The sequence below is a fragment of the Pungitius pungitius genome, chromosome 6 (genome assembly GCF_949316345.1).
Source record: "Pungitius pungitius chromosome 6, fPunPun2.1, whole genome shotgun sequence".
NCBI lineage: Eukaryota > Metazoa > Chordata > Actinopteri > Perciformes > Gasterosteidae > Pungitius > Pungitius pungitius.
Window position 1 is genome coordinate 15,763,162 of NC_084905.1, and position 8,652 is coordinate 15,771,813.

The following is an 8,652-nucleotide window of genomic DNA, read 5'->3' on the forward strand; positions in this document are numbered from 1 at the left end:
GTGCATGGAGTCGGGGCCCCGCTGATGGATGCGGCGCGCAGGCCTCCAACACGTGCTGGGTTCCCACGGATCCATCCTTTACGGGCAGCACTTCGCCTACATGCGTTTTGACAATAACCAGCTGCTCTAAAGGTCATTCTTCGTGGTCTGCGCTTTGTTTTCTGCGAGCGGAAAGAAGGGGGGGGGGGGGGAAGATGAGACAACCACACAAGCCCACACCATAAGCGACGGGCGTTTAACTTTTTAGAGTCAAAAAGGCTTTGGCTGAATCGTTGTTATTTGGCAGCACGCTCGCCCCGAGCACTGATGTAATATTGATGAAGGCAACTCGACACTTCTTCCGTCCGATGGACTTCAGAGGGACGGAGCTGGACAGCAGTGATGACCATTACTAATTAGTATTCCCTAATTAGAAGAAATGAGAATATTGTTAATTTAAGTTCTTGCAGCACGGGCTACATATATTTGGTGAATGGCTAATTTCAAAATAATAACACTGTTTTTGGGCCAATAAAACGAATTTGATTGTAAATAGTCGAGCTACTAAATGTAAATAAACACATTTTTACAGCAATAAAAATAATGTATAGAAAAATGAAAATTTGCAACCTTAAAGAGTTAATTATTTAAATTGGATTTGTTTCTTGTATGTGAGAGAATTTGAAGAGATGACACACGTTTCAGAACCAAGAACCCTTAAAATATTCTTTGTATGTATGATATGACAATGCATTTGGCTCTCAAGCAAAAGCCCAGGTGACCAGCCTGTGATCCAACTTGTGGAGCGTCTGCATGTCAAAAGAGAACATTCAAATCAAGCAGCTATCGACCCCATCGGCTTGTCTATTGATTACTGAACAGTACGGCCTGGTAAACCTTTATTCTCATCACAAGTAAAAGAGCTTAATTGACAGTGTAAACTCAAACATGGACAGATTAAACATGTCCCTTCTGCTGATGGGATTGTAAAATATTTTCAATATTTTCAATTAACTCAGAGAGACTCAGTCACTGAGGTATAAGTGAGAAAAGTAACCCAAGAATTCAGTAAGGTCATTGTAAGGCTAATGCTTATTCTACCTTTTTCTGCAAGGGAGAACAGCTCATTTAAAAGTGCGTCTGCATTAATCACAGTGCTGCATCAAAGTATGATAATCACCTGAACACTCTATTAAAATAAAAGTCCCAGCCCAGGGGAAATCTTACCTTACTCTTTAATTGTTTTGGCTTTTTAATCTAAGATTAATTTATGCATTCTTAAATAACTCTACATATGATTAATAAGCTTGAAAATTAAAAGGAGACTGAAGCAATTATAACAAGTGGTTGGTCATCACCTCATTAGATGGTATTAGAAAGATGCAGTTTGTGTGTGAGTGCTTGTGTTTGCCTGATTGCATATCATAAAAAATGATCACAGGTTTTATTCTAGATCAACTCAAAGATAAACAAAATAGAAAGATCATCTGTTCCAGGGGCCACCGGAGAGACGCAGTGAAAACAGTGGGACTTGCTAAATGGTTGCTAGCGTGTAAACAAGACATCCCTCCTCTCCTGCTCGGATGTTTATCTGCCTCCAAAAAAGCCCACCCCCGGGTCCTGACCCCCTATCCTCCACCGCTAAACGGAACATTTTTTTTTCTCCCAGAAGGTGGTGTGCAATATGTGTGAGTGTGTGTGTGTGTGTGTGTGTGTGTGTGTGTGTGTGAGAGAGAGAGTGAGTGGGGGTTTGGGGGGACTTGTTCCCTGCATCAAATGAGGCTGAGCCCAGGGACCCTTTTGTCACAGACAGGGACTCATCTGCCAATGGTGAGCTGTGAGGTCCTGTGGGAAGGTAGGAACAAAGGTGCTAAAAGGCTGTGTGACAATGAGGGTGCTCCGAGGAGAGCCTTCAAGTGCGGGACGCAGGCTGCACGGGACAAGCTGTGCCAATCACTCCGCAATTACTTTTTTGTGTCAATCCAGAGGCCTTGTGCGGGCATTCATGGAGAGACGCAAGGACACGAGCAGCCACAGCGAGGTCTGTGTCTCTGTGTGCTTTGCTTCCTACATAGAGCGGACACTAAGCTCACCGTATATTTATAGTAAATCACTTGCTACCCTGATGGCGGAAAAACAGAAAAAAACAACGTCCTCACGTAGGCTCAAATGCAATCGGAGAGAAGAGGACGTGTTAAACAGAATGCAAAGCATCTGTTGGAAATAAGTACGATTTCACCATTCAGATGAGTTGAGTAAAGATGTTTTTCTTACATTATCTGTGATGAAAAGAAATAGGAAATAATGCATTGTGCTTCAGTGTTAAGTCACAGTAAGTTAGCTCAATGCTTTTTTGTTATTTTAAGTTTGTGGAATTATTAATGAAGACAACAGAGTTTTGAAAAAAACAACGTGAGTTATATTTAGCCATTCAACAAACATGCGGAATCAGCACACAGGCCCTTTCTTCTGCTAATTCATAATGACAAATCTTCTGCTTAATTGTCATCACACCGACTGCTTCACTGTGTTTATTTGGGGAGTTTAAGTTTGTGTATAAACACTATCAGTGTAATGAAGAAAGATGCAGGAATTTGTCCATATCCAACCCCGAGCAGTTTCAGTGGTGTAATGAGGAGTCAAGTGAGAATGGGAATTATCGTAATGATAACAAAGGTCTATGCACCATGGCTGGGGGCTATATTGTGGGGCATTACCATAAAGATGCAATGTGCTTGTATTGCAGGGTTTTTGTGAGGGAACAGGCCAAAGAGATAATAACTATTAGTAGATGACAGTGCTTTGTGGGATTCCAGCTGTGGAGCCCAAATTTCCATACAGATAGAATGGCTCTGGGTGTATGATACGCGCGGGGGAAGGGCTGGTCGACTCCGTGGACTCATCGCACGCGCACACACGCACACACCATAGTCTGCAAGAGGCAAATCTCAGTGTAGGACTCTGCTTTGGAGTCCCCTGTCAGACTTTGGGCGGAGGAGGGAGCCTCCGGTTGGAACACCCTGCAGGTCTCTGTGGAGGAACTGTCCAGAGCACAGAAAGTTGTTCTGTTGCTCTGTTGACAGCTTTCAAAGTCAAGAGGTGCAAATAGCTGGGTCCTTGTGAACAGACGACTATAGATTTCCATAAAGAACACATGCAGGTGAGAAGTTGTGTAACATACTTGTCAGCACCAAGGATTGATATTGCCGCATAAACAAGTTGAAGCCCCCCTCCAAAAAAAGAAGAAAAAAAAACAAGGTTATGCATTATGCACAAAGCACATAACTCGAAAGCTGTATCCAATAGGTTTCAAACATGTATTTAAAGAGTTAAAGAAATAGCTAAGAATTTTGCATTTTGGAAAATATGTTTTCTTGCTGAAAGAAAATGGTCCATGTGTCACTTTCAATGTGAATCTACAGCTTAGCATAAGGACAAGAAACTCTCCCCGGACCACTATGACCTGCGAGGTGAGGGTCACAAAACAACTTCATTCAAACATTAGTGTTATTTTTATGTCATGAAGGATTTCAAACGTATTGATTCTTTTGTATGTGATGATAGATCTGCATTAGAGTAAAAAGGAACTAACAATACATTATGTTTGCATAGGCATACAAGTATTACAAAGAACACATTTTCTTTTACATTGCTTCTCCCAACTAGCTTTAACGAGAGGGAATGAGAGTATTTCCCAAAATGTCAAAAAAGCTCTTTAATGGGTCTGTAACTAGTTTTATAAAATAACTCTTTAAACTGTTGTTGATGTACTGAACCAGGTGATTGTGAGAGTGTGTTGTTATGACCCAGAACGGACAAGCAGATGAGACGCTTCAAGGCCAAATGAGACAGAAAATGTGTGGGATCAGAAGGTAACTGTGATGAATTATTCATGGGAAAAGGTTAGGTTAATAATAGCAGAAGAAATGGTGGCTGCAAATTAAAGCTAGCCGTCTTCTGAGTTCCAGGCAATCCCGCCGGTGTAAATAAATCCACAAACAATCCGTAAACAATAGAGCACGTGTTTCCTATTAAACAAACACAGCTGTTTAAAAGCAAAGCCCCCCTCCCCCCGAGATTGAACAGGTAAGAGCGCCAAGGTCCCGGGACTAAGCAGCTTTTTGGTCGACTTCCAGTGTGCGTCTACGTGAGGGCAAGGCTAACGGAGAGGAGACAAAGATAGTAGGAGCAGAGAGCGTGAGGAAACCAATCACCCTGTAATTATCCCCCCGGCGTGTGAACTGCCCAACTCTCTGTCCTTGATAGATTCACCTGACCCAATAACACAACACACGGCCACAATGGACCGCGGGCAGGATAAAGACAACACCATAGATCAGCCAGGGGATCAGCAATGAGACAAAGACCTAACATTTGGGAGCTGCGGTGAAATTAAAGAAGCGAAAGACTGAAGCAATCCCGCCACGGCTTTCCATTAATAGCCTGGGAGCTGCTTGAGAAACTGCATAAGTGAGTGATGCGGGAGTCTATTTCATTTGATATTACAGAAACACCCCATGGCATCTCTCGCACCCTCTCCCTCTGCTGCTCACACATCAGTCTGTTACCTTAGAGTGATGTATTAAGCCATTTAAATTAACAATGAAATGACCTATTCTAATACACCCGTCCCGAGGAGAGCCCGGGATGCTTGGCGGAGTGGGACATCAACGCCGCCTCCGAACCTCAGGCTGGGCAGCGATGCGCGTCGCTCCCTCCAGATCGCCCCAACAATCTGGCCGGCACTCCATCCAAAAGGCAGACGTTCGTACGGTCATTATGATGCGGAGAGGGTGAATAACGCCGCTGAGCCTGTCATTACTGGATACATCTCCCAAAGACAAGTAAGTACACAATGTTTTCCGTGGCGGAGATTGAGAGAAAAAGCAGTAAATACACCAGGATCCTATAAAGAAAATGACTTCTTCGGGAGTTTGAGGCGCAGGAGTGGAAGCTGCAGTCTTTATCAACTTTAGCAGCAGCTTGTAAAATCTCATATTACTGCTTCTCACAGTCCACGTCGGATACACACTTCTAAATCATTCATATCCGGTCTTGGTCAGCTGAATACAGATGAGGATACAGTGGGTGCCCTGTCTGTCCCTCAGGGGGTGTACAGAAATACATGTGAGAAAAGCACAGCTTGATTGATCCTGCTACATTCTGAATAATGATCGGTTCAGAGGTCAAACTACTTCAGCGGCGTGCATTATATCATTAATTACCGACATCAATAAACAATAGGACAGTGCCCATATGTTTTAAATGTGCTTAGGCCCCCTCTCCTCCGCTACTCGATGACTCCACAATTAGTAACCGTTACACAATGACCTTAGGAATAAAGGAAAAAAAGGAGACTCATCGGCTATTGATCGCATTCTCAGAGTTTCACGTTAGAAACATAGTGTTGTAATTACAAGTGATGAGAGAAGCACATTTCTATCGCACAGTTACATTTGCAATTAAAATATTATTCATTACCTCTTAAATAAAGGCCTGGTTCTGGAATCCCATTAAATTTGGGATAATTGTGTGTGTTTAATTATAAACGGTGGCAGGAAGAAAGGACCTTTCGGAGAAAGTAACAGAATGTGCTTTGACCCAGATTGTCGAGGAGACATTTTGTTTTAAAAGTGACCTTGCTGTAGAACCTCAGCTCAGAATAGCTCAGATAGTTTCAGATGAACCCTCAGAGCACAGAACTATCACTTCAGTAAACAGGGCCATGACATCCTCACATTTCTATATGAATGAAAATCTTGTAATTTAGTCTGAATACAGCACTATCATTTGTTTTGATATAGTCTGACTGGTTACTGATTTATACAGTTATGGTGCTTGAATTTGAATACTCTGGCAGAAGAGACAAAATAACTGCTGGCCCTTTTTCAGAGGAAGAATATAATAAAGTAAATGTATTGTACTGAGAGATGACTCTGGTTGATTTGATCATAGCCTACACTTCACTACACTTCTTTGACAGCAACTTACTTTGCAAATAAAAGAAGACATTGGGAAATGCTCTTAGTTTGATACCACTCGCACATCAGTCCATTCAATAAGAAGTTCCAGCCAACGACCGGGTTGCTTAGTTACATTAATAATAAAAACAGCTTAGCTAAAAAGAGCAACTACCCTTTTTTACAGTTAGTTTTTTGTACATGGTTGAGCTTTAGAAGTGCTGGTCAGCATATTTGTTTTCCTTCTTCAGAAAAAGCCAGGCTAGCAGTTTCCCATGGTTTCCAGTCTTTGTGCTAAGCTAAGCTAAGCAGTTACTGGCCGTAGCGTCATACTAATAGTACAGGTATGAGAGTTATATTGTTCTTCTCTAACGTGTAGATATTGCAGCATCGAGCGATGAGGTTGCGGATTGTCACCAACAGTAACTCTCCTCAACATAACAAAGACACCATTATTATTTTCAGATGTTTGTAAACTAAAGTAATTATAGTAAGTCATATTTTATTCAATTTCTTCCCATAGATCCCCTTAAGCTTATAAACTGTACCTTTAGAATATAAGTACATATTTTAAACAATATTTTCTTGATTCTTCTGCCTATCTTTGTATTCATTTAAAATGTGTTTATTGCTTCACTAAGGCACATATCGGGAACACTTTGGGATTCCTGTCCCCAGACTTGCTCAGCCTGTGCATAAGTTCATGTGTAAGCTGTCTGCTGCCGCGGCCCAACATCCCCTGCTGGCTCCCTCAGAGCAGCTTGGCTCGGGCCGATGGCTTCAACCTGCAGGCAGCCATAGGACAGCCCAAGCGGAGCTGTCTGCCACTCCTGTGCTTCATTAGGAAACAAAATATAAGGTTTCCACTCCATTAGGAATGACTTTAGGAGTGAAAGCACATAAGACGCCGACTCACCTCATCAACAATGCATTGCAATAACGGTTGAGGATGAATGAGAGTGAGGGGAGAGAAAACAGCATTAGCCTGCATTCAATGTCTTTACAGCAGAGTGGAAGGGAAAAAAAATCATTAATGCAATAAAATGTGGTCAGATTAATCAAACGCCTCAAACTCTTATGAAAATATTACAAGGAGAGAATTTTCTATTACATCTAATGGTATCTAATCTAATACTGGCAGTTAAAGGCTTGGGCATCTATTTATTGTGAAACACAATTTAGGAAGTTTAAAGGGAAGCAGTGAAGCATGCGTGCTACATAGCCGTCAGGAACAAAGGCAGATCTTTTATTTTCTTCCCTCCAACTCATAAAAGCTAACTATTAAAGGCTGTGGGTCTCTCTGATTCGGGGGTGGAGTGGAGTTGGGGGGGGGGGGGGGGGTACACAGACAGGAGAGGCAATATGTAATTAGCATGTCATAATCAAAATGACCCACTCGGACACTTTATGATCAGCGAGACAAAATTACTGCACCACTGGTGGCAATCTGTGGGCATTTGTTAAGAACATTAACATAATGAAAATACACAAATGTTAATAGCCCGCCTTCTCATACCGAAGAGGAGCTGAAGCACAATGTTAATTTCACAGAGCATTTTCACTAACCTTCAGGTTGTGGGGAAACGGCGGGCTGAGAGACATAAAATCTTTTTGTAAATGGCTTGGAAGAAGAAGAAAAAAGGCTCCTTGTCTCTTAAAACAATCTGTGAAAAGTATCATTCCCCTGCTGCACATCTCCGGTGAGAGATTCTATGGAAGATTTTCAATTAAAATCTCATTTGCTTGGAAGTTGAAATGAAATCATGTTGTGAATTAGCACATGAATTTACATACTGGGATGGCTGCCAGTGTGCACAGACAGTAATTTACCTTAAAGATTGATTTGTGTATGAAAAAAAGGATCTTTGTGACGGCGTGATAGCAATGGTGGATACGTGGAATCTGAGAAAACATTTACCAACATCCAGCAGTGATGAAAAACTCGATTGCAAGATGTAACCAGTGAGGAAAAGCCAATTCCGTCTGAATCGATGCACAGTTGAGGAGCTTCTCTTTAAAGAGAAAAACGAGAGTCAGCAAAGTTACAAATATAACAACAAAAAAAGTCACTTTAAAAACTTGGGAAACCTTCACAGACATTAAAGGATTGTAAGTTCATTGTTAATGTAAATCAGATTGGATCGCTTGAGAACGAAAACACGCAAAGCGCTTAATCTTCGATATGGATTTATGTTTGGGAGAGAAGGAACATCCAATGCGTCTGTCATCGTCTGATGAGAAGAAAACACCGTATTGACAAATTGCTTTGGTTCCTGTAACCGTCCACAGAAGGTCCTTGTTCTTCATCAACTTCTTTAAACACACCCGCATGCATCTAGCTCCAGTTGAGGGACTGCTTCTCCTTCAATCAGCCATCCGCTGGGCCTCGGTTTGTCCGCGGTAAATTACTTGCTCATTTTGCAAGGCCTTCTCTGACAAAGGGCTACAGCTGTTATTGATTCATTCTTTCAATTAAATAAAGCTTTGCTCTCTCCACTTCTTGTAAATACCTAGAGACCCCCTATCCAACACAATATCCATTCTTCCTACACTGGTAACATTATCAGTCTGCACGCAAAATTAATTCCCCCACTATTGCTGAAATAACTATAATTGCAAACTACGGAGAGAGAGAAATTGAAAACGGTTTTAATATACATTTCCAGGTGTATTCTCCATTTGTTCAAGTCAATAACATTTTTCATTAACATTT